At 39.8% G+C, this 26418-nt stretch overlaps 1 protein-coding gene across 2 annotated transcripts in view; it reads left to right on the top strand.

Moving 5' to 3' along the window:
* Positions 1 to 26418, top strand: part of GRIN2A (glutamate ionotropic receptor NMDA type subunit 2A) — a 170952-nt gene that overhangs the window by 3840 nt on the left and 140694 nt on the right. The gene's annotated exons all lie outside the window — the stretch shown is intronic.

Below are 26418 nucleotides of genomic sequence, written 5' to 3'. Positions count from 1 at the left end.
CTGAAATCTGGAGATAATGACAGATTGTTTTGTTGGAAAACATCTCTTTATGTAATCTGTCGTGAGACTGGAACGACAGAAGTGACTCATGTCTCAAGTTCCTTAAGGCTGTAACAATCTTTTAGGAATCCTTGCTGGCACTGCAGCATTGATGTTGTGCAGTGATCACTGCTGTTCCTGGAGCAGGTGCTTAGCACTGTGTAGGGCTGAGCTCTTTGGTGTGGATTGCTGAAAATCAGAGGATCTCCCACTGTGGTGTAAAAGAGTTGAGTTCAGGTGTGGGAAGTCACTGGTTTTCCAGAAGATGAGGCTTTTCAATGTTAATTGTAACTTATTTCCTAATATTTCCGTCCTTTAGGGTTTCTTGTTCATTGAATATTATTGTTTACTTATAAATTACTTGTGAATAGTAAAGAGCTCTCTGAATACATCTGGAAAGGAAGTGGGCCAGACGTATTATTTTGTGACTTCAGGGGGAAGAACAGGCAGGAAAGTGACAATGATTAGTTATGATTGAGGAATCAGCTTTGACCTTTGGAAACTTTTTACCTCTGGAAAAGACTCTTTCCACAGGGATAAGAGATCTGTTTCTCTTGGTATTTTGAATGAATGGTCTTTTAAAACTTATGTCATACAGTGAGAGGACAGAGTGCTGAATTATGGCAGAGATTCTATAACTCTGGCTTTGACATCTTGACTTATACGGGAAGATCATTACAGTCAATGCTACTATCTTAAATGCAATTGCAGTGACCAAGTTAGAGGCAGTTATTTCATGTGCTTTTAAATTACTGTACAGATTTACTTGTCTTTAAAGCTGCCTTGATATGTATTTAGGACTTCTTTTGACACATATTTCACCCGCCTGTCTCTGCCAGTGTAAGAACACTTGAAGATCCCAGTCAGTGCTGTATCAACTTCCCACTCAGTAGCAGATACAGGATGTTAGTGGTATAGATATTTTTTAAACTTTTATCTAGGACTCCTTAGGAGATGAAATAGGCTATTTTTCTTATCTCAGTGAGTTACTACTATTTTCATTGTGTGCTAATGTCATTATTACATTGCTGTCTTTGATTTTTAGGGGTTATCAGTTTGCTAATAGAACTTTTGTGATGAAATATGGCTTCTACGATTTCCACTTGGGAAATCAAAATTGTTTTCTATGTGTTAAAACAATCTAACAGAGCTGTCTTCGGAAACTTGAATTGGTTGAAGGAATTGTTTACTCATGTATCTAAAATTGCCTTAATTTTTAACTTGGCCTTTGCAATGAACAAGGTCTTGCAACTGGGTTTGGAACATCACAGTAATGAGACTTTCATGTGTCACTCAATTAACAGTCATTTAGGAATGAATTCCTGGGAGCTGAAGGTGAAATTCAGTGCTGTCATAAACACAGAGGAGATGAAGTCTGAAGGAAGGGGACTGCAAATGTAAAATCTTTCAAGTCAGTGTCAGGATTTTATCTGAAAGATGAGTGTTGGCTGAATTGTGAAGGTTACTAGTGTTTCAAGTCTCCTGTTTTGTCTCATATATTGAGATGGCTGGATGTGCAAAAAACCATGGTCCTACTCCTGCCTGTGAATGTAGTTCTCTGACATTAATAAGGTTATTTCATTTATATCCTTATCTGGTGGTTGTTACGTGATGCTTAACTGTCCTAAGCTGAACTAAAGTGAAGGCACAGAAATGAGAACTTGTCTATAATGCTCTATACTGCTGAAGACTTTACTGAGTGACTCAGAGGAGATAAGCTTACCATATTCTCTATGGCTAATAAATACAATGTCAATGTGAATCTCGTATGATGAGCCATATCTTTAAAAAAAATGAAGTTGTTCTAGGTTTCTAAAGATGAGATATGCCCACCTAGGGAGTTTGCAGTGATTAATGCAGGACAGGCAGCTTTTGAAGCACCGAGTCCCTGTGTGAACATCTGCAGTGAACACTGTGTAGTCTAGACTGCCTCCTTGGCTGGCCCAGCTGGCTCTGCTCTGCTTCAGTTTGCTCGGAGTTTGCCTGCACCATCCGAAGATAACATTGTATGATTCAGACAATGAAAATAGGCATGTGAAGCCAACAAACCCGGAATGATTTCTGAACCTGGCTGATGTGTTTTCACCTGATGTCAGTTGTCAAAGCCCTACTCAATAAACAAATGTGACACTCAGGGATGTATGGCACCTGCCTGATCCCAACTGTGCTGCAGAGATGCCCTTTGGACATTGCCACATGCTCTGCCTCCAGCTGACTTTATCACCTGCTCCTGGCAGGAACTCTCCTGCCAATGAACTGCTCCTTGGCTGTGGTCCCCAGTTCTGCCACAGACTTCAAACATGTTCAGATGTGGGATAGTCTATTGAAAGAAGATGAGAATTGTCTGGGGCATCTGTGCCAAGCTACTGTGCATCAGCATCCCTTGGAGGATGCTGAAAACAGACTGGCTGTTTATTCATCTTGTATCTCTTGACATTTGAAAGATCTCAACACAAACATAACTTAGGAACTGTTTTCTGACTTGAGCTTTTGATTTCAAACAGTTACCTCTGTTTCAGCACAAACTGATTATAATAATAGTATTTGTGATACTTTTTTAAAAACAGAATGTCTTGGTTATTTCTGGGCCAATACTGAAAGATTTGTTTGCTACACGTGTGTGTGTAAGAAAAAAAAAGCCCCTACATATTTTATATACATCCGGGAGTTCTTGGTGTCTTTGGACCACACTGCTTTTGCCTATTGCAGAATTAAATCTGATTTCTCATAAGATGTCCTTCTGAAAGACATAGATTGAAGCATTTTATTGTTGTGGAAACAGTCAGTTATATGCTGGACAAGAAGCATTAAAGGTGAGGGTAATTTTCCAGAAGGGCTATCACAAAGTGACACTATTTGAAAGAGCTTTGAAAATGTTATGCAAAATAATTGCTTTTCAAAAAGATAAGTACTGTATATTATATTATAATTCTATAGGAGCAATGGAGGTTAGAAGAGTTTGCTGTAGGTTATCTAACCCAGCCCTGGCTGAATGATGAGCTAACACAGAATTTAGATCATTAGATCTATTCAAGATTTGAATATCTCCATGCACGTATGTACACCACAGCCTCTCTGGGCAATCTGTTTCAGTACTTAACCTTTCTCACCATGCAAATATTTTCATTTTATCTCATTAGAATTTCCCTTGATACCACAGGCTCTTGTTCTTCTGCTGTGAATCTGAGTCCAACTCTCTCTGTAGTTGTAGGCTGCAATTATACTGCTCCTTCCTTACCTGTCACTCTCCTGGGGAAAACAAGTCCCCTTAGCCCTTTCTCGCGCCTCTAGTCCTCTGGACTCACTTGGGTGTATTGAAGGCTCTTGTGGGGGCCACCAAAACAGGGCAGAGGGCTGCAGGTGTGGGCTCAGGAGGGCGGAGAGGGGACCAGTCCCTGCCCTGGAGCAGCTGCTGCTCCCGCAGCCTGGAGAGGCTGTGCTGCCGGAAGGGTGCACTGCTGACTCATGTTCAGCCCTTGCTGGGCCCCCCATGACCCATTATATTTAATAAAAAAGGCATCTGACTGAGAATAAGCAGTGAGTGAAACTGCTTTAAAATCTTGTTCATTCTTTTGGTGGATATTTTTCAGGTACTTCACTAAAATACTTCCACCTGTTGGCATTACTTGCCATTTTCAGATCATTGTGGGGGTAGCTGGGATTGCTCTGTTTTATCTCATTGCTGAGATGCAAAAACTGTGCTGCGCTTGTGTAAGCCACAGCTCCAAGCCCAGTCTGGTGGCTGTGATCAGAGCCCACCCAGACTCTGGTACTGAGTATTTATGCTCCCTTATCCCTCTGTGACTTTGTTCACTGCTCTTAAAGTTCCTCCACACACCCTCCACCTTCTTTGCCAAGTGTCCACATAGTGCAGTGTCCATCTAAAAAACCAAGTAGGTTCAAAAGCCACACTTCACACTTGCATATGCATAAGTGTGCTTTAATTCTTATGCTTTCAAAATTGTTGTGATGAATAGCTGTGTGTGTGTTGGATTTTTTTTTTATTCTAGAATCTTCTCTGGAGATCATACTTCATGTTCTTCAGTTCCTGGGTCTTTGATATGTGTTATGTAGATTCTGTCTGGCTCGTTTAGTTGGCTCGTAAAGGCAGTTCTATATTTTTTCTTACAGAAAACCTTAAATGTAAAGTTTCTATAATAACTTCTCATTCCTGTCCTTACTGATGACTGATATTAGCATATGTATGACACTGTATTTCTGAGCATGGTATTGACTTTGGCTTTGTTGCTGCAAAAGACTGGAAGATTAAACTGTAGGTTAATAAATACTTTGGTGAAAAAATACCAGTATTCATATAACTGGTGTTTCAGGTCTAGAAATAGTAGCTTGCACTATTCTGTTGCACATAATACATCTGGCTTCTGACTCATTTGAAGAAGCAGTTGAGTTTCATTTTCTTCCCTTCTAGCTGTACTAATGCCCCTATGGGAAGAATTAGCTTTCAGATATTATAATTTTTGTTTTGAGCCACAGTAAAATTGTAGCATTGTCCTTCTTGGAAATCTATGTTTACTTTCCATGATCGTTAAAGTCAATCTGTATGTACTTTTAAAGAAGATTCTGGCACATTTGTAAAGATTTTTAGAACTAGAATGTGATCTGCAGTCACACCTTTTACCCACATATGCCATAATCACTGGGGTTAAATAGTTAAAAGTGTGCCTGAGATCTGTCTTACCCAGGTGAATGCAGTGAGTGATATAATGTCTTGTGCCTCTTTTTGTCAGACAGTGCTGTGTGAGGGGTTGGGGTAGAGCCTGCTGGTAGACATTGCTTTTCCTGTACTGGCATCTCCAGGGGGAAGGGAAGCTCCAGCAGCTGCTGCAGTTGCTGCCTTCAGTTGGGTCTTGGAGCTTGGAGGAGCATTTCATTAATGATGTGAGCCTTGCTTTCCTGATCCTTCTCCCACTCCATTTCCTAAAGGATTTTCATAGCTATTTCTGAGCCAATTATATTATTCCTCAATCTGTTGTCCACACAAATTCTTCCTCCAGGGAAGCATGGAGGACTTTCTGGAATACTGTGAGAGTAGACTTGAGCTCTTAGCAAGCTGAGGAGAGGGATATTTAGTTTAATTTTCCTAAGCAGAAGGAAGATGGTTTTGGAAAGATTAGGAATTTCTTTAACTAATAAGCAGATTGTAGGAAATGGAAGTCTTCTGGAGCTTGATTTTTCATGTAGTTTTCATTAGTTTAGGTGTGGGTAAGTTTCAATTCCTTTAGCTTGCTTGAGTCAACAGCATCAGCTGAGCCCAGGGTGGGTTCCTATAAACCATTCTTATTTAGAAGAGAGGAGTGTTTGGCTTCACTTGGATTTTGCTGCTTTACAGTAAGCAATATATTTTCCTCTCAAAGGTACTGTTTCTTTCTCTTCAAACTGTTCTTACAGTTCTTGAAAACAGAAATCCATAAGGGTCTTTGTTTTGAGCAGCAACACTTTAAAACCACTACCAAGTCACTGCTGTAGATCATCATCCATGCAATCTCTGCAAACTATTGCCTGCCTATAGGTAATTATAACACAGCAGACTCCTGAGCTGTGAAAGTAGGACACCAGACCTTCAGCATAATTTTCTGCTTGCCGATATTCCTGGTGTCATCTTTGGAATTCGTTTTCCCCAGGATATTCTCAAATACAAAATTCAAAATTATTCCCTTTAAGCTACAAAATAATTATAGGCTATTATAAAACACATAGGACATTTCTGGCAATCAGAAAATATCCAGAGAACATACCTGAAAACATAAAATTATGCAGTGTACAGAACAGAAGGGCCTTTATATAATATAAAACACATTTGTCATCTCTCATCTATTAATTATTTTTGAGAGGATGCTTAGATTATTTGATTAAACAGTTTATTAGTGTTTTATTTCTCTCTTACTGGAACTAACAATTTGAAGAATTTCCTTGTAACTTTTGGTCTTGCTTGGAAGAATCTGGGGTAGATCTGCCTGCACTGGTGATGATACAAAGGGCTTTGTGTAGATGAACAGAAACTTTGCAGTCTCAAGCTGCTTTTATTTTTTACAAATCTGTGGTCATCTGCTTTGCATGTACTCTTTTCTTCCCCTCTTCCCTCCTCCCTCTTCCTCCTCTGCCTCCACTCTTCCCTGGAGCTATGAAGTTGTGTGGATTTTACTGAGGGAGCCCAGCCTGGATTGTCTCCACACCATCTGTCACCATATTGTTCGTTTAAATCCTTGAGATATTTTCTTCTGTACTTCACTGAAATAAATACCTAAAGCTGCAGCAGCATCATTGGCTATTTATATTAGATTTAGACTTAATGTCCTTAGGAGAAAACCCCTGTGCTTGCATTTGAGGTGCATAAGCTACAGAGAACTGTGTAAAACTGGGCATGGCTTAACCCTGAGCTTAGCTCCAGTTATGCAGAGTGTTCACCCACCACCTGAGGGCCCCTCTGGCTCCTTGGGATGGACACTCAGCTGGGCATCTCATGGCCCTGGATTATGCTCTGGTTCTCCCCATTCTCTCTAGGAAAAGGTTTTGTGCTCTTCTGTAAATGCATGATGCATCTTCCTCTATCCTGAGCCCTGATATACAGGGGCAGGGAAAAGCCAGAACTTGCAGGCTCTGTGAAAACAACTGGAAATAAGATTGGTTAGAAGGGGGAGTGTTTTGGAGAGAAATTAGTGTAGAAATAATAATACTAATATGTAGCATTAACCCTATAAATATATATAATATGTAAATATACATATATTATATTGAAATATATAATACCTATTATATGTAGTATAAAAGCTGGAAAACCAATGGGAAGGCAATCTTGTTTCCTGATATGCAAACATGATATTCCCAGTTGCAGAGGGAGGTTCCTTGGTGTTCAGCACAGCTGTAAGTTTGTGGTATACACTTAAGGTTGTCTTGCCTTTCCCAATAGCAATTTCCCCTGTACTTTCCACACACATGTGATCTTTAAGCAATCAAAAATCCTGAGTGCTGGAAGGAGAAGGAGGTTCCAGATATAGAAGTTCTCTTATTTAGAGAAGAGCAAAATTCCTGATCAACACTTTTGAATGATTTTAACCTCTTGAAAAAGCAACAGTTCTAGTGCATGTTAGTGACTAAGGTTTTATTTGAATACTGACTCTCTAAGCTTCATATGTGGATTAAAGAAATCATTTATAAATGTACATCTCTAGACGGTAATCCATTCCTACTCCTTCCCCTCAACAACTATGGAGACCAAGCTCAAACTGACCTGGGAAATCCAGTAGCATTTCTGAGGCCAGAAACTGGTCACAAACTTCTAGAGCATGGCAATAACTCCATTTGATTGTACATTTGTCAGTCTTGCTTAGAAAGATTAACCTGTATTTGGACAGGGGCAAATTGAAAGCAGAAGTGCTTTCCCTTTCAGCTATAAGGCACTGAGAAGCACATCAAGGGACTGTGGATGAGGTTTGACTAAAACACTAACGTTCTGCAGCAACTCCAAAATGCTCTCCATGTCTCTTGGAAGTCACCTTTGGTTTTGTATTTGGGCATGAGCAGATCTGAGAAAGTGAGATCTATTTTTTCGATATACATACAGGTTCATCTCCCTGCTTTATTGCAGATTCCCTTGCTGAAGTTAGAGAGGAGGGGTGGGAGAATAAGAGGTTGTAATCTATATGGTTTTAATACTTTTCAAGTGCATTGATGTACTTGTTTCTCAGGATGGAGCCTACAGGTAACTGACTTGGTGTGCAGAATTAGCTGACAGTAGTGTAACTTCCCAGTAGGATTTCAGACACCCATCTTTGAGCAGCCTGGATAAAGCAGATTATTCACATCAAGACCATACATCTCTCAACTTTTAAAAATTATGTATCCCTTGATCTGGGTTTTGAGTGATCTCTCTTGGAGATGCTTCATTACCAGATAATTTCTCAGTTGGTGTTTTCAGCTTCGTGCCACCATCGTAGGTTTGGGAAAGTAATTTTCTTTTAGGCTTTTAATGAAGAAAGGCAAGTGCTTGTCACAAGTCACTTGCTGCAGCATGACTGAGGACACCACCACTGGTCTTGCTCCATGGCCTCTGTCAGTGTTTGTAGCTATTTATAGCCTGCCTGTTGTGCATCTTGGAGCAAGATATTTTCTATAAACACCTTTCATTCAAAGGGTTTCTGCATGGGAAGCTGCCTTTCTTTTCCTTTTGTTTCCTTTTCTTGACTATGGTGGGTTTTTTTGTGGTCCAAACTTTTGGTTCAAGATTTCTGCCTGTAAGCTGATTGATACAAAGTTTTCTGTTTGTGCTGTCCAGCTTGTCTCTGCACATGACTAGAATTAGCACTAGGGATGTTTTGTTTTCACCACATTGATTTTGTGTCTGGTGGAAACACTGTGTATGTAGAACCGCTATGAAAGAGGAAGGAGCAGGGATTTTATAGCCACCTTTCAGCTTGACACAATTTACAATACAATTAGGAATGACAGTTATAATTGAATAAACAGAAAATAGAATTAAGGTGATCTGTTCTAAGTTGCTTTTAGGAGTTACAGAAATATATAATTACCAGACAAATTACATGTTATTTTTTGTGTGTGAGGCTAATTAAGAGTTCTGAGTAAGTTGTGTTGGCAGAGGCATCAGAGCTGTATGAAGTACCTAATTGGGATGAGAAGGTTTGTGAATTCATCGTAAGAAAACAGATGCAAAAACTGTGAGAAGTGTCTGTATTCTAGTCAAGTATCATTTAGGATGGTCTGGTTTATTTTCAGTAGTCACATTATCTCTTTACCCTGTCCTTTGCTTTGTTTGGATCCGTTTGCCACCCCTCCTCTCCCTTTCTCTATCTGCATTTTCGCTACTGTTGCCTGCAATAAGGCTGATGTTTCTTGTTGTGGGTTCTGGGTTCTAGAGAAAGATGTGGGTGACTCCCTTGCTTAATATGTGAAACTTTAAGCTCTATCCCTTAACTGTATAACAGTGAACTGGTACACAAGTTGTGAAAAGAAACATTTCCGTTCTTCACCTGCTCTTAGAGTACCTTTTCCTTACCCAGTCCTTTCTGTGTGCAAACCTCCTTCACCCAAAGCTGCTTCCACACACCCTCCTCTGCTGTCTTCATCTGCATTCATCTATCTGCTGTTCTGCTTTAAACTTGACTGTCATGTTATAGTTAGGATGACTTTCCCCCCCCCATTTTTTACCTTCACTTCTATTAGAAGCAAAGGTGGGTAGGAGAGAATACACCTCTCTGCTTAAAATTGTGTCCCTGAATATTAGAAGTGCTGGGACTCTTTCAGTGTACACAGAACACAGATGATAGTTGTCCTAAAATATGGTTCAGTGGATCAAGTTAAAGTTCTCTGGATTCCAAGAATAAAGTAAAAATTGTTATGAATTTAAGTCAAACCTGTTTCTATTTAATAAGCAGGAAATAGAGGAATAGAAATTGGACCAGGTGAGGTGGGGATAAACAAGCAATACAAATTACTGATAGAACTGATCTTTGTGAAGAAAGTAGCATGAGAAAAGCAGAATTATTCAAAACTCTGAACAGTTTTTACCTCTATATCTTCAGAGTTCCTTGCCTTGGGATTTTGGGACAACTCTTCTGCAGTCCTAAGTCATCTCTTCTGCATTCACTGACTATGTGCAGGGGGAGACTTGCCTTTCCTGCTGCAGTGTGGGGAATCTGGGCTGTAGTTAAATAGCTGGAAATTGATGTTTTGGAATGTCTACTTGTTTTCGTTCTAGTGCAATTAAAAATTTCCCTACTGCTTTTATTTTTCCTTTGTAACCTCTGGGACAGGGTCAGTCTATAGGCTTTCCCAAATATAAAATCTTCTCATTATTTTGCTGTGCACTTGGCTGGCCACTGATGTTGTTCTATGTAAACATTCATTTCTATAGAAAATAGAAAGATTATTTAATAATTCTGATTTATAGTAATAGATGTTTTCTTTATATATATGTTTACTCAGTTCAGGTGCTTTGTGGGGTACCTTTTACCTTGCATTTTTTAGGAACTAGAATCTGAAAATATATTCATAATTCTCTTTCATAATTTACTTTCAATTCAGTTATTCTGAATTTTGCATTTCCCATTAGTGCCTTTAGAATACTTGAGGACAGGACAGACTGACAGGTAGAACATGGGAACACAAATTGCTTCCCCCAGAGTCAGGTGGTCGCTGAGTCTGCAGTCTGCCCTGGGCGTGAATGAGTTTTGCTGCTGCTTTAAAAAACTGTTCTGAGACTCATGTTCACTGGCACTTACTCCTTAGATTGTAATTATGTGCACTGAGCAAAGTTCTGGCTCGTGAATTAGATAAATGCTGATGTTGTCTAAATGCCTGGTTGTATCATGAGGCTGAAAGTGAGCAATGTCTTCAGAGAGCAGGGACAGCAGATAGGGATGGCTTTGGCTCTTTGCAGGGTAAACTCACTTGGAGGAGGAAAAATACAAGTTTATGTGATCCTCTCCCCACTTCAGGTGGGTAAAGTCAAAAAATGTTCTTCATGGACATTTCCAGGTATTCTCATCCTGTCACTGCTACCAACCTTAACAATTTTAAAAGTCGTGTCACACCTTTTCTAACCTTTCTCAGAATACAAGTTTTAGGCTACAGTCTCTTACTTTCCTGTTGTTCTGAAGTATACATCACTATTTTATAGCATAAGAGTAGCTGAAATATTTCCAATGATCAGTGAAAAAAAAATGACACTAAATAGATGACTTAAATAATAATCGCATTATAATATCCTCAGTAGCTTCTTGCTATACACAAATACTTTCATATTCCTGATTTCTCGTAAAAATACATTGCAGGGTCTCCAAATAAAAACTTAAATGAATGTGTGGAAATTTATATGCAGCCAGCTCTCACCTGCACCATGAGTGCCTTTAATGGTCATTGAAAGTCATTTTTGTGGGCTTGTTTAAGTTGTTTTCTTTCTGGTTCCTTGTATGGAATGACAGCTGGCTGCAGAGGAGCTGGTTTGTGACTTACCTTTCTCACAGTATGAGGCAGAGATCTTAAAATGGTGAGATATTTCAGGCAGTAATAAAATGTAACAGCTCAGCTCAGTAATCCTTATTCCAGTGTAGGGCCTATGGATAAGGTGCAGTGGAGGCCTCAGTGGTTGCTGCCTGGAAGCAGTGCAAGACTTAAGTCCAAAGAAGATGAAACTGCTCATTTCCCACATTCTACTGCATTTTTTTTTACATTATAAAGTGGGTTATAGTCATACTAAACCTTAGTTTGAAATAAGTTATACAGAAAAAACTCTCTAGGTCAGCAAAAGCATTTGTAGAAGCTGAGGAGACAATTCTATGGGAAAAGGCAGCAGCTGAGTCATATGCAAGTCCACGTGGAGAGCAGTTCTGCTTGTGGCATCCTGGCTGGGTGTGATTGATTTCAGGGTGAAGTAAAGGACCCAGAGCAAGTGCAAAGTAAGCAAATACTTTAAATGATTAGTCCTTTAATGCTTACTTAATTGCTCTTCCTGAAGATTTGAATGCTGTGATGAAAAGAGACAATGGAGTGTGTTTTGCCTTTCTAATTAGGGGCTTAGTATGTTCTTTATGTAACAGGGATAAAGATGCAGACAGTCTCTTAATATCTGAGGTGGAAAGGCCAAGCAAGACTTTAGACTTAAGGCATCCTCTGCTTCGAAGAGCAATCTCTGGTTGACGGAATGGTTTGCTCTGTTAAGGGCTCTAACGGTACTTGAGGTGTTCTTTCAAATGATGTACTGGACTGCTAGTGAAGTACCTTGTTGACAAGCTAACTGGTTTTATTAAAGTTAAACTTGATATTTTATTTAAACTTCATTCTGATAGTTAAATTTTTGTCTTGCCAGGTCATTTCAAGGTTTCGTTTGCATATTCCACCCAGTTAAAAATTCTGTTATTCAGCTTTTCTAACTCAGCTCAGATGGTGGAATATTTTACTTAACAAGGGTTCTAGTTTGTATTAAAAATAATAAATTCTCCCTCCCTTAGTTTCTTTTAAAAATCAAGTATGTAAAGTAAGGCTGACTCCCTATTGAGCTGGTTTAATCATTTGTTTTTCCAACTGCAGAGAGCCGGTTCCCAAAGTAACTTCAAAGAGCCTTGCCTGAGTAAAAGCTTCCAGCTTTGGAACAACAAAGATTACAGGAATATGCTTATGCAACAGCTTGAAACCTCTGGCTATTTTGACATGGAGAATACAACTGAATATTTCCCTCCATTATTCTGTTACTTTAGACCTTAAATTATTTGTAACTGAGAGTTTTGCTGCCACTTGGCTTTGGCCTCCTGTGTTCTGGGTCTTGGTCTCACATGTAACTTCTTGGAGAAAACAGCCATAAACTTCAGCCTTGATGTAAATTGTCTGTAGACAAGCCTGAAGACTTGCAGCACCAAACACAGACTATTTGTTCTATTTTAGATTTGTGCAGGCTTTAATCAAATGATGAAGAAGCTCCAAGTGAAATGGCTCCTGGGAGAGTGGTAACTTCACTTCTTTATTTTTAAAATTTTCTGTGCTGACATGGGTAATCTCTCAGCTTGCTAAAAACAAAACAATCCCCTGCCCAATACAGATAAATAGATAGGAGGTGCATACTTGATATCTAATGGTTATGTCATGTTTCTGAGTGCAGTAACAAGTAAAAAGTTAAAATTGCCACTAGGGTGTTTGTGAAAATTTGCTTCATATAAAAGGGCAACATAAGTAATTATTCTGTGGCATTCCTAACAAGACACTGTACCTTATTCATGGCATTCCAGTCTAGTGGTTTGTCATCATTTTGGAGAAAAGTTGAGTTTTGCTTTTTCCTTTTTTTTTTAACAAAAACACCAGTCCTATCTGAAAAATCAGTGCCTGGGATTTGTCCCAAATTAATTTCCTGTGGAGGGAAGAGTTATGAATTTGATCTCAGTACAATGACTCTTCTGGATTATAATATCTGTCAGTAGAAATTCACTACTTTGGTTTTAACTGAAGCTATTTCAGATCTTAATTTTTGGCTTAATCGAATCCTTACCACTGGCAAATCTAATTCTGGCATACTATTTCAATTGCACAGACTTTCATTTTGACTAAGGATTGGAAGGATTAACCCAGATTTTAGCAGTTCTCTCCATGACTGGGTGGATAGGATTAAAATCTCTGTGCTGCTCACAGTGGCTGTTTATTCCAGGTTTTGATCATTAGTTATGTCTGTTGACCAAAGCAGGACATTTTCTGAGAATAAGAAAACTATAAGAGAACTATGGTGAATTCAGTGGATGGTGTTGTATTTCAATTAAAAAACCCAAACCAAACATGCTTTGCCTGTTACATGACCACGATATATAGAATATTCTAGATTAATTTCGTAGTTTGCAGTATTAATAAATTTACCATCTTTGAGGCTTTACAAATAGATATATTTAGAAAAAATTAATTGGGTAAAACAAGAATGGGATTGTTTAGTTGGACCCAGTTGTAGCATCCTGCTAAGAACTAGCTGCATGCAACAAATGTTTCTGGACCAGAAGCTGTCAGGGTGTTCCTCTATTTTGTTTCTGTCAATGCTGCTATGAGAATTTGGGACAATTTCACTTCACTATGCAGCGAATGGAAAATTTCTGGAATAATTTCTGTAGTAAGTCTCCACATTCTAAAAAGCCCTGGTTAATCCTGTCATGGCCTTAGAAATTAGTTACTTCAGTAGGCAGGGAGTGAAAGTCTCACCTGCAGGAGATAAAGTGAGCTGGTATTGTTTAATCTGGTAAGAATGAGCCTGGGAGGGGAATGTGGGAGCTGGATACTGGATGAAGAAAAGCTGATTAAACAACAAAAAATGAGTCAATAGAGGACTCAAACTAAGAAGGGCATAATTTAGGTGGGAAATTGAAAGTAGTGAATAGCACTTAGAAGAAAAGATCAGGAATGGCAAGAAGCTAGATGATGTTTTGATGGAAATTGGTCAGTGGAGAAGGATGAGGAGTTGCAGCTTGAAAGTTCTTTCTAGTTCTGCATTCTTTACATTTACAAAAAGCCTGAGATAGCCATACAATGCTAGAATTACATTGCCTCCAAATCTATCCAGGCTCATATAAATGTTAGATTTGGCAAAGATGAAGTGGTATGAATAAAATCCTCATGTACTGCTTATCAGGCTGGGCTCTGATTTCAGCCTTGGAAGGACAGACTAGCCTTGGGATTCTTGTAGGAATAGAGCAAGATGTGTTCTAAAAGTTTTAAAAGCCTCATTTCCTAGAAAAGGATATACTTATATTTCCTGGGGAAATGTGAATTTTACCTTTTTATTTGAAGTAGGAGAACTTGACTATTCTTTGGATATTTCTGCCTTTTTGTATTTTATTCTCTTGTGCCTCAGGCAGCATCAGAATTCTCAAGAGAGATGTGATGAAGACATGCTCTCCACTTGGAAAAATAGTGCTGTTTGCTTGTCATCCTGTTTTATTAGGGAAAAAGAGAACCCATTAGCAGGAGCTCCATGGTTGGAAGGTTACAGGAGCCATAACAGTGAAACCCCTCTGAGTTCTCTGGTCCAGTCTCACCATAATCTGCACATCAGATGTGCTTTGCAGTGCTTTATGTGACATAAATTTGTGGGCAGTCAGGGCTGCAGTTGCAGCTGGGCACCCAAAACATTCCAGGCTTTTAATGTCTGTGCAGGACATTCATTGCCATTCTGTGGTGGTAGTTCTGTGTCAATAATCAGGTATTCCAGACCACCCAACTCTCTGACACTGAGGAATGGCTTGGTGGTTATGATGATTGTTATTCAAACCTTTGGTTCGTAGACTGAAATCCATTAGTTCATTCTAGTGCTGTGAGAAAGGGTTTCTGGTGAGTGCTGTGACACGCAGGGTATGTCATGAGCTGATATGCACATAGGGAATCTAGGGAGGTAATGATAATGTGATTATTGTCTGGAACCAGGTCAAGGAAGTAGAAATTGCTGTATAAGTACCATGATATTTTCTGTCTAGTGAGGGAGAAAAGCTGAAGACATTGTCTGTGAGAAGATGGAGAAGAACCATGTTTCCTCATAGTGGGGAAAGGATATATTTTTAAAACCCCCACTTGGATAAATGTCCAGATAAGCATTTTTCTGGATTTCAGGCACTTAGTAAATTAATTTCAGGGTTCTGGTCCCAGTCTCTTGTCTCCACACAGTTTGTTCGTGCCACTTCATCCCTGAGACTGTATCTGAAGGAAATTATTTCCCTCCAGATGAAAAGCTGAGCAGGAAAGGTAGGTCAGGTTGCCCCAGGGTGTGCTCCTTGCAGGTGATGTGTGGAGCAGCACATCTGCTCCCACAGGCAGGAGGGGCAGCGCAGCCCCTGGGTCTGGGAGCAGCACCAATGCACATTGTGCCACATCTGTCTAGGGCTGAGTTTAACTGTGAGAGAGTTTCAAAAACTCAGTGAGACAGAGAATGAGACCAGGAGATATTGATAAATATCCTTCTAAACGTTGAAAATCTCTCCGGACTGTTTTCCCTGTGTGCAGTGTTGTTCTTCACTGCTGTCCCAAGGAGGGGATGATTTCAGGTGTCTGCTCACAGAGCTTGCAGAGTCTTCAGCTATGAAGGATTCTTCAGAGACAACATACTTCATCTGGCCTTGTTGAGCAAATGGAAATAAATGTTACTCTCACTGAGAATTTGATTTTATTATTGAATAGCTCTTAAAAAAAGGCTACAGAAGGTAATGCTTTCCCGAATCCATAATTTTTGTGCAGATTCAAGCTGAGCAAGGATGTGCTCTCAGTCCCCAAGGGAGTCTCTGCTCCAAGTGCAGGACATGATATACAGCAAAACATTAGCAAAGAAGACTGTAAAACTTTAGTTATGCTGCATTATTTGTTTGCCATTCTATGTGGCTGTGTTTAAAGAACTGAAATGGTGTCCTTGCAGGAATGGAATATTCCTAAAGTACTTGAATGAAACAGGCAGAATCTTTTTACTGATAATTTGCTGTGGCTGGAGGGGAAGGTTCAAGTGGTGTGCTAATTAATGCTACATATGGTCTGCAACACATGGTTAGAACAGTTTACAATATTGTTTTTCTCAGAAAAAAAGATTGAACAGCAAATTGGATAAAATGCTGTTTCGAAGTGACCAAGCCTGTTTCTTCCCTGAAGCAATTCAGACTTCTAGACTTCATTAATACTGGAATTCTAATCTGTTTAGCTCTTACAGCTGTTTCATTTTCAAGGACCTGCAGAGGCCAATTATTTTGTTAAAAAGTGCTTATTAATGAAAATATGTGACCATGGAGAAAGAAAAGGCCAGTGCAGATGTAAAGGAAAAAATCCCCAACAGGTGTAAGGCCCTCTTAGCTGTGCTTTTGGGAGAGAAGAACAAAGTCAGAGCAGCATTCTTGGTTTTGGCATTGTTTTGAGTGTTTGTGTGATGACCCCTATTTTTTGCAATAGGAGTGAGGTAAAAAAGATACAACTTGAAAAATAAAAAGGATGCATGTTCTGTTTCTTTGTCCTTGTCATTAAATAAGGAGGCATGAAGTGCTGGAAACAGGTAGTGTAGTTGTTTTAATCCCTTGCCAGGCACCAGTTTCTTTTTCAAGTACATGGCTTAGTCTCTGAGATAGTGAAGGATTATCACTCAGTGTTTGTTTTACTGATTTACTGAAGAGCATGTGCAGTGTCATGAAACAGAGTCATGAAGCCAAAGCTCCTGGAACTGCTTCTCAAACCAGTTTGGGATTTTTTTTTCACTCCTCTTGTTTCTTTTATCAGCTGATCTTTTGGGTTTTATTTTGAGGACCACCATCTACTTTCAGCTTTATGTTCTTTATATCATATGCCTTGATTCCCTCATCCCTTCGTCCCTCCCCATCATGCCACTGTGTCTGTTCTAGACCTACTTTGTAGGGAGAGCTTTGGAAAGGTATTCTGAGTTGAAGTTGTCTCTTCCATTCCTTTGCTCTTTTGCTGCATCTGATCTGGTCTGACTGGCACACAGAAGCCCTGGGGGCCTCAGCTGAGTCGCCTGTGGTCTGCTCTGCTCCAAGTGAGTCTTGGGCTCCTGCCTCAGTTTCAGTGGAAATGCCTTGCAATGGCAGTTGTGCTTTGTCTGCTGTTTTGGATAGAAAACTTGCAGAGTTCTCCCTGTGTTTTTTTTTTCCAAAGTGAAGATCAACATGCTGCAAAGAGAGCAAAACATCTCTCTAGCAAGTCAGCAAACAGCAGTGTCAGCTCTTATGTTCAGTGGTGCTTTTGAAAAAACCTCCACACATTCACAGTTGCCACTTTTATTCCAAGTTAAACATGAGCTCAAAGTCAGACCCTAATATTCAAACTTGACTGTTCCCAGAATAAACCTGTAAGTTTATAAGTACCTAAGTGGCTGAATGGACATGCAGGTAAATTTGTAATCCTCAAAGGGCTTAAGTACATTACAAAGGCAGACACTGTATGTAAATAGCTGCTCACATGGGAACCACTGATACATATGTTGCCTTCTATGGTGTCATCTTCTATTGATGTATTTTTTTTTCTGTTCTTGTCTTTAAGAGGTAGTTGACAAGTCCTGTTAACTGATAAATTTGCTCCAAAAGTGGTGCTGGTAATGAAGAGTTATTTGGGTGAGGAGGAGGAATTGGAAAGGTTGCAGGCAGGACTCTGAGAAGGGCAGGAGGGGCAGGTTCCTTTGATCCTCTTGCTACCAAGAGCTTTGCACTTCAGGCTGGCACTTTGTCCAAGGAATGGTAAATCTGCTTTCCTAAACTTCTGCTGTGGTTTGGGAATTGCAGCAGTTTGTACTTTGTTGTAATCTCAGGCATGGACTGTCAAACTGTGCTGCAGTGTTACCTTATTCCATGGACTCTCTGCTCATACACAATTTCTGTGTATATTGGTAATATTTTAGGGCTGAAACAGCAGACATTAGGAGATTTGGGAGAAGAGACTTGCCAAAGTGTTATGACAGAATGAAGCAGAGGATCCTATTTTTCATGCTGTCAGAAAAGTGGTTTCTGTCAATTGTATGATTTTTGTCTTCCTAGGGGATGGGGAAACATTAAATCAATGACCCAACATACTTTCCCATTCTGGCACTAACTTTTCTCATTTCCTCCAAGTTAGTCCAGTGAGCAGAGTCTCTTATTGACTCTACCAGGTATATGAAGATCTGTATTTTCCTCTGGCATTTAGAGCACCTGCCATGTTGATTGAAATCTCACTGGTTTGGTTCTTTTGGGAAGTGCCTTGATGAAGTTTTAAGTGATGAACTGTGAACTGCCTGCTGCTGCAGAAAGACTGTGAGGTAAATAAGCTGGAAATCCCAACTGAGAACAAGTGCCCTAATAGGATACTGGGCTTGAATATTAATTTTTACATTACCAAGTGTTCCCAGTAGACATGTAATCCACTGGCTGTTCAAGTAACCTGATTTCCATGTCTGAATCATCAGTATGAGTAATGTGTGGGTAATGAAATGTTCTTCTTTGTTGTTTGGTTGGGCCTTTCATTGTGGGCAAACCACCTCTGATTACTGGAAAAGACAAGCAAAACAGTAAACCAAACTAGTGTTTTTCTCCTTGGCTTAACTTAGCATGTACACAGCTGTATGTGCACTGAGTTAAACCTCGAAAACTTGCTTTTCCTCTGGGGCACACCTTACTAGGGTGGATAATTGAGCTGAAATGTATGCTGAGACATCTTGAAATGATACCAATATTGGTGTAAGCTATTTAGCAAGTGTTAGAATGATCTTCTGTGAAAGAACTCCTGATGTGAGGCTGCATTAATCCGCTGTGAGTTAAATTGTAGCTATGCATGTCATTCAGTAAAAGCAGAAAATATGTAGAATCCTGAATGATGCTTTTCTATTTAAAGTATTTATTCCTTTTATATTTGTGAGAGTATTTATCTCTGTACCACTGGCCTGTGAAAGATTAGAAATAACTCCCATTCCTGGTCTTCAATTACTATTCTTGCACAAGAACAGTTTACTGAATTGTTTAGGGGAAGTTATGACATCTTGTGTGACACAAACTAACATTACTCAGAATATTTTATGTTTAGTACCACAGGACTCCAACACAATATCACAACAATGAGGTTTTGTATCACATCACTGGATCTCTTTCTAGTCTTTACTGTGAGAGGGGTAAGCACAGCACAGGAGAAGGACTGGGCAAAACACAGTATGAGCACAGATCACTGTGTTTTGAAACCTGAAACAAAGCAAACAACCTTGAAAGAAGGCTGAACAAACTGAAGGTGGCTGATGCAACAGTGGAGGTGTGCAAAATTAAAAAGCAAACAGAGCTGTTTGTGTGGTGCCTTTCAAGGAGAGAAAATTTGTGTCCTACCTGGGAATAATACCAGAGTGTGTCTGTGGAAGACAGACAGAACTGAGACTGTTTGCAGTGTGACAGTGTGCAAAGTCAGTCCTGCAAGGAGTGTGCTATTGAAGGAGGTGATTTTAGCTCAGAAATAGGAATCTTGTTACCTCTTTTTGTTGTCTGTTATACTTTTCCCTTAAACTTCCTTTCCATTATTAATGATAGTAAATGTTACTTCACTCTATAACATTGAAGTTAAAATGGCAGCTTTGGTGAGACTATGGGAAAATATTTGGTTGGGGAGGAAAAAATATCTATGTGAGGTACTGTTGTAGAGAAGGGAAAAGCACTGACATTGTCATGCATCAATGTATTTCTGATTATCACATAAATAGGTGTTATAATTGCTAAGAGGAATGTGTTTTATACAGTTCATGCTCTGAAATCCATTGTTTAATGTAGCTGCATAATGTATGGAAATGCCCTATAACACAAGCAGTGCTTCCCATTCTAAAGATGCTTTCTTCTGGTTCATGTTAAAAGGTGAAAACAAGCAGTATCTACATAAAAGAGCAATCAGCAACTATTTACCAAAGAAACTTTTAAACAAGGCTCTGAACTGATCCCTCCTGTTTGTGTGCTTGTAGCAGGAAATTCAGGGCTTTACAAAAGATTGTTCTTGTCTGGAATACCCTTGAGTGGTAGTTACAGTTAACTGTCCCTCTCTTGGAATACAGAACATATTTTTTCCTTAGAGAAAGGGGAACAGAGCACTGTTTAAAGACAACTGATAGTTTGCATCCTTCAAATTGTGAATAATGTCAGGATCCCCATCTTGGCATGCACTACTGAGCTATTTTCAGTGAAGTGCAAATAAAAGCTATAATTCCCCCTGGCACATCAGGGGTGTAATGGAGGTCTCTGGCAGCATTTCAGTAAAACAATTAGGTTTAGTGAAAAGGATTCCCTCTAGGCATGACTGTCAGTCAAAGTATAAATAGAGGGTGAGAACCTACTCCCCAGCTTTGGTACCTTCTGGACAGCAAGTTTCCAGCTCTTGCCAGCTAGCACAGGTGATATGTGATGATTAGCCCAATGTTTTTGGATTTACAGTTCTGTATTGAGAAATAAGATGCTTGAAAATCAGCCATGCACAGTCTGAGATGGGGCAGAACCTCAGATAGTTTGTAACAGGGTATGGCAAGGGAAGACAGCTGAGATGTGGATAAATTTTGGAAAGACTTCTATAATGAATCATTAAAAATAAGTTTTAGGAAGAGATCTGAAACAATAAACATTTGGCTCTGGCTGAGCATGATAGCATGATGATTCATATCCTTTGCATAAGATGAAAAAGCAGAAGCACTTGACAGTTGTCACCTGCACATCCATAGCTCACTGTAGGGCACATAACCAGTGTTAAACAGACAGAAACAGGTACTTCAGTGCTTCCTTGAACAGACATGACTAGGAACAAAATAGCACCTGGCCAGTGGTTATCGTGCTTTAAAGGTTTTATAAGAAAGCCTTCTTCAGCAAACAGTGAAATTAGCTTTATTTGACTTTGATTTCTGGCAATTCAAGTTGGTGACATGTCAGAAGCACTTGCTACAGTGACACTGACGGTGACAGTTCCTTCAGAGTGATTGTTTTATCAGAGAGCACAGGCAGGGCTGGTCTACATGGAGCTTGCCTTGAGGGGACAAGCTGCTGCTTTATCCTGGGGATGGGGATCTGGTAGTCTAACTTTCACTGCTTAATTATTTAAAATATGTAACAAAAAAGTTGAGGATTATTATATTTCTCATTGATCTGGTGAAGCATAATGAGGCCATCCTTTGCTTATTTTATGTGTGGGGGTTGGCTTTTTAGATAGGGTGTATAGAACAGGATGTGAAAATGTTGGATGACTATTTTTTCTCCTTTCCATGTTACAGTGACTTTCCTTAAAATACTTTTGCATTTCTTGTGGCAGCATTAGAAGTTTTCACTTTCCGTGCAAAATGGAGAGCCTGAGGGCTCTGTACTGCACTGGATTCCTCTGCCAAGGTGCATCAAAGTGGTGAATATTCTGATATTATTTCCCTGTGGTTAGATTCCACCTTTATCTTGCATTCCAATACTCCTTTTTTTGCCGTTGTTCCTTGTTATGTTCTACCTTCTTGTTGCACCATAAGGCTGCACCTGAGGAGGTTATTTGGGCAAGAGGTTCTACTTAATTTTCTCCTCCTGGTCTCATAACATTGTTTTACCCTCTTCTGCCTCCTCCCAGGAGTCCCAGTTTCAGCTCTTGTGGTGTAGAACTGCAGCAACATCTCCCAAATTCAAGCTGATCTTTGTGACCATGTCAATAAGTGGTGAAAGCTGCGAGGTCCCAAATCCAGAACACAGCCTGCTGCTTCATTCCAGGCAGTTACCCATGGATTGTAGACTATTTAGCTGATGGCTTGGAGACAGATTTTGTGACAAAGCTTTTGCATCCTTTAGCTCTGTGCTGGAGATTACTGGCTGAGATTGCTTTAAGCATGTTGTATTCAAGTGTTTTATGTAACGCTGAGTCGAGGGAAGGCACGCAAGCCCCAGGAGACTAAAACTTCTGCTTGTAGCTTTTCCTGCTTCCTATTTCTTACGATTTTAAAATTTTCTTTTTAATTTCAGGAGCCTATTTGGGCGCAGCATGTCTGTGGGAGATGGGACGATTTCTCTGGGCTGTCTTTTTCTGTTAAGATATGTAAATTAATCTTGCTTTTTCTCATATGCAGCTGCCCTGAACAGTAGCCAGAAATATTCTGTGGCAGTGTTTCACTTTTCATTTTAATGTGAATTAAGAATTCAGGAAAAAATAGAGACCTTTTTTTTCTTCTTTCCCCAGTCCACCTTATAAATTTTCCTACCTTCATTTTATGCTGTCCTGCCTTCTTCATATTATCTGTTTCCAAACTTCAGTTAAATGCTGGTATAAAGCAAGCACATTATGACGTAGTCAGGGCTGGCAGATTTTATAAAGTGTGCAAAGGCCTTTAGAGGAATGTTCAAAGTTTTGGGCAGTGTATCGAGATGTACTAAAGTCTGCACTCAAGGGGACAGAGTGGATTTCTTCAAAAAGTGACTTATACTTTAGTTCAGAGGAAGTCCTTTTGATTTAGAAAACATCTTTTGTCATGTTTACCATACACTCTATATACTTACACAATTGAAATATAAATTGAAGGTGGGGAAGAAAAACATTAATAACTAAACTTTATGGATCAATTTTGGGTTTAGTTTAAATCAGCCATTTGGAAATTGAAAATGGGTATGCCTTTACACTTAATGTCATCACCTCCTGCCTTATCTCATATAAACTATTTTTATATGAATAAATCCCATTTATTTGCTTTTTTTCTTAAATAACTCCGGTTTTCTTTATCCCCTCACTAATGTTCGCTCATAACTGCACCACTGAGGAAATGAGTGTTGTAGCCTCCAGTTTCACTTGTTATGTGGGAGATGACTTAAGCTGTGGGATCAACAAAATAGTTTGGTCTATTTGCTAGAATGATCGGCTGTGGTTGGAAGCTAAATTTAGAAGTTAAGAGTTGTACTTCCTAATGATCCCTCTGAGATGAACAATTTTGATTATCTCTGATCATCTGAATATTCAGGAATATATTATTATATCACGGTATATCTGCTTGAAGTATTTAAGGATGACTTTGTGTGATGCTAATTATGAAACTTACAAAACCCCAGATCTGGAACTTAGGTTCAATATTTTGCAAAGATGAATATTTCATGAAAAGAGTGCCCTTTGCACTGTTTTGCATCTTTTTGAATGCTGAGTGTGAACAAAAGGAATCCCCTGGCTTATTACAGAGGGGACCCATCTTACAGCTAATTCTTTCACAAATTGCTTGAGAGCTCTGAGGTGTCAGAACATGATGTCGTGGGGAGTGCTACCTTTGTGCCTCCTGCTTCTAAAGATGATGACTTAGTAACCATCACTTCTCCACTGTAGCTTCATTTGTTGCCTGTAGGAAGCTTTCAGCTGCAAACTTCAGGAGCTGTCAGAACTGCTTGTCCCATGATAAAATAAAGGGCTACCCAGTAGGTAAACCTGGATCAGTCTGTCTGTATATACAACAGTCTGTCCTTATACAACCATGGCTGCTGTGTACACTTCAGTAGCCCCTCTGAACACTTCAGTAGCCCCTCATCCCCTGGGTACTGACTCTGTGCAGTTGATTCAGTATGTGGGTCTTGTCCATGTGTGTAAATAAGACCAGAAGGGCTGTGTCCAGGTGTGGGACCTGCACTGAGCACAGGCACCAGGCTGCAGTGTCGAGTCCCAGTGGTAGCCCTGGAGTGTGTGTTGGGGTAAGAACTCAGCCCCTGTCACAGTGGAGTTAAAGGGAAACTCTTGTTGAGCTGTGTTTATGCCATCTGTGTGTACCAACTCTTGAGGGTCGCCTGGTTGTTTCTAAAATTGTCTGATTCATCACTACATCAGATCTGTACCCAAAGGAAATCTCTTGTGTGGGTGTGTGCAGAATAACCTTGGGAGGAATTGCAAAGGTTTTTCATTTCTGTCTGTTATGAGCAATGCAATAAGAGAAAAAGGACTGGTAATTGTGATGACAATAATAACTGCTGCTTTTCTTTGCAACTTAGGGCCAGTAAAGTACATTTCTGTTATATAGGGCATGTAGGGTTATCTAGGCTATGAAATGCCAATGTGCTCCTTTGCAACTTTGGTTGTTCTAGGTCAGCATTGATGTGCATTGGATTTCAGGATCTATGAATGTCAGTCTGCCACATCATTTATATTTGGGTTTATTTTTAGTTTTGCTAGTTGAGTAAACTTAGAGTTTGTGGAGGTAGACTTCAAATGCCCAGGAGACAGGATTTCAGCAGTTGCAATCTTGTGCTTCACTAAAGAAGTAAATCTTCCTTGGCAGAGTGTCGTGACTGTATCAAATGCTCCTGCTCAGGATTTGTTGCTGATGAATATTCTTTTGTCCTGAGATCACGAATACAGTTCCTTCAGACTGTTAGAGCTGTTTGGTGTGGATGACATGTGGGCATCCCACTGACAGAGTTACCAAGTAATGTTCTTACTGAATGATGCCTGAAGGTACAGGGTTTTGTTGAGCAGGGGTTGACTCACAGAACATGCATCTCTACTTGTTCAGGTGCTGGGATGGCTGCCAGTGGAGGTCCTGAACATAAAGAAAAGGTCATATGTGTCCATCTCAGTGTAAATCCCCAGTACCATGAATCCAAGCTGGATTTTCTTTTCGTAAACCTACCAAATATGGTTCCTCCAGCATTATCTCAGTGTTTCCTACCACACATGCTTGGCTGCACAGTCCCTTAAAAATCTCCTGGCAACCTTGTGAGGAGCATGACATTTTACTTTGTGAAGGTGGGAGACAAGACAACTTGAAGACAGTTGTGGGGGTTTGGGCTTGGGTTTATTTTGCAAGCTGTTTTGGTGTGGCTCACAGCCTGCCTGGGGTCAGCCCCTCAGCCTCAGCTTTCCTCTGCCCAAGGTAGCAGTGAGCTCCTGCAGGGAATGAACTGTGTGAGCTGCAGGGAACCTGCCCCTGGGGCTGGGATAGGGAGCAGAAGCCTCAGTGCAAAGGTCTTGGGAGGGTTGCAGGGGACTGGACAGTGAAGAAGGAAATGTTTGCTGTTGGTTGGGACTGAGACTTTTTTGGGGTGAGGGAGAAGGCAGAGGAGATGCTTAGTGTTGCTGTGTATTACAGTAGAGTTGTTTAAGGCAGGTCACATAGTGGAGATGTATGTATATATATGATGAAGGGGATGAGATGGGTAAGGAAAAGTGGAATTAAATTGGGCTTTTTTGAAAAAAAAATCCTGTACTTCTGAACAAATGTTTTTCTTCTGTCTTTCTCCTTTCTTCAGTCTCTTCAGTTCTTGCATCTCATTCCTGGAATAGTTTTTTCCCCCCAGCTCATCAGTAGTTCTTCTCCTCAGTGCACCTTTCCCCACGAGAGGAGGGAGAGCAGCTTGGTGCTGCAGGAGGAGAGCATCTGTGAATAACTTCTAGTCGTGTTCCATTCTGAAAAATCAATACAGCTGGGAGATTTCAATCTGAGGCAGTATGCTTGTTTTTATCTACAGCTCACATGAAACCCAAAATTTATGTGCATACTTCCCACAGAAGCTCCCATCTGTTACCTTAGAGTGCATTTTCATATGGATAAATAAGCTTAATTTGCAGCTGAGAGAACATAAACAATTACCTATAGGCTCTGTAAGTATCTCAGGAGTTGCCTTCTGCATTAGTGTGATGAAATGAAGACTGTCCAAGAGATAGTATTTATGTTACAGTAACTCCTGTGGTCAAAGAACGACTTAGATGGAACATCTCCCTTTACAGGTGTTTTCATTTCTTCCAGACAAGTTAAATTTAATTCAGCTCATTCAAATGGATGAAACTAAAATCCTTGAAAAGCAAAACTTTTTGTATTTGTTTTTGATACTTTAATACTATATATATGACTACCTAAGGTTTCCAAAAGAAGACAAACTGCAGCTTTATAGTCACCTACATAAAAAGTAGCTTACATCTTGTTTTGAGTGTAAATTATCGGTCTTTATGTGCCTCATTGAAAGCTTAATTACTATCATATTTCTGGACCAGAAGGTAAACAAAGCAAGTCTGAATTAAAATGAGCTGTTTATGAAAAGGATTGCTGGAGTGATTTTATTCTGCAGTTTAAAATAATAAGGGTACTTTTGAGAACATCTTAGTAAATTTTGCTTTTGCTGAGAGTTTGGAACTGGTGCAAACTTCTTCCTTGTCTCAGGCCCTAGTTCTTAAAACTTTCTACCTGACCACACAAATATCCAGATATGCATTCCATTGCCACAGTTGTGCTTTTCGTGTGCCATTTGCATTGCAGGGGCAGAGGGTGCATAGCTTTAAAGGTCTGACTGTGCCATTTGTCCTGCAATTGTCCAGTTTTACAAAAACTCCAAACCAGTACCATTGTGTCCTACAGGAGAAATTGTCTCCTTTGGGTTATCCTCTCACAAAGCTTTCCTGCAGTATCCTAAGAGATTATTACAAGTATTC

The sequence above is a fragment of the Pithys albifrons genome, chromosome 16 (genome assembly GCF_047495875.1).
Source record: "Pithys albifrons albifrons isolate INPA30051 chromosome 16, PitAlb_v1, whole genome shotgun sequence".
Taxonomy (NCBI): Eukaryota; Metazoa; Chordata; class Aves; order Passeriformes; family Thamnophilidae; genus Pithys; species Pithys albifrons.
This window is presented reverse-complemented; position numbering and strand designations above follow the sequence as displayed.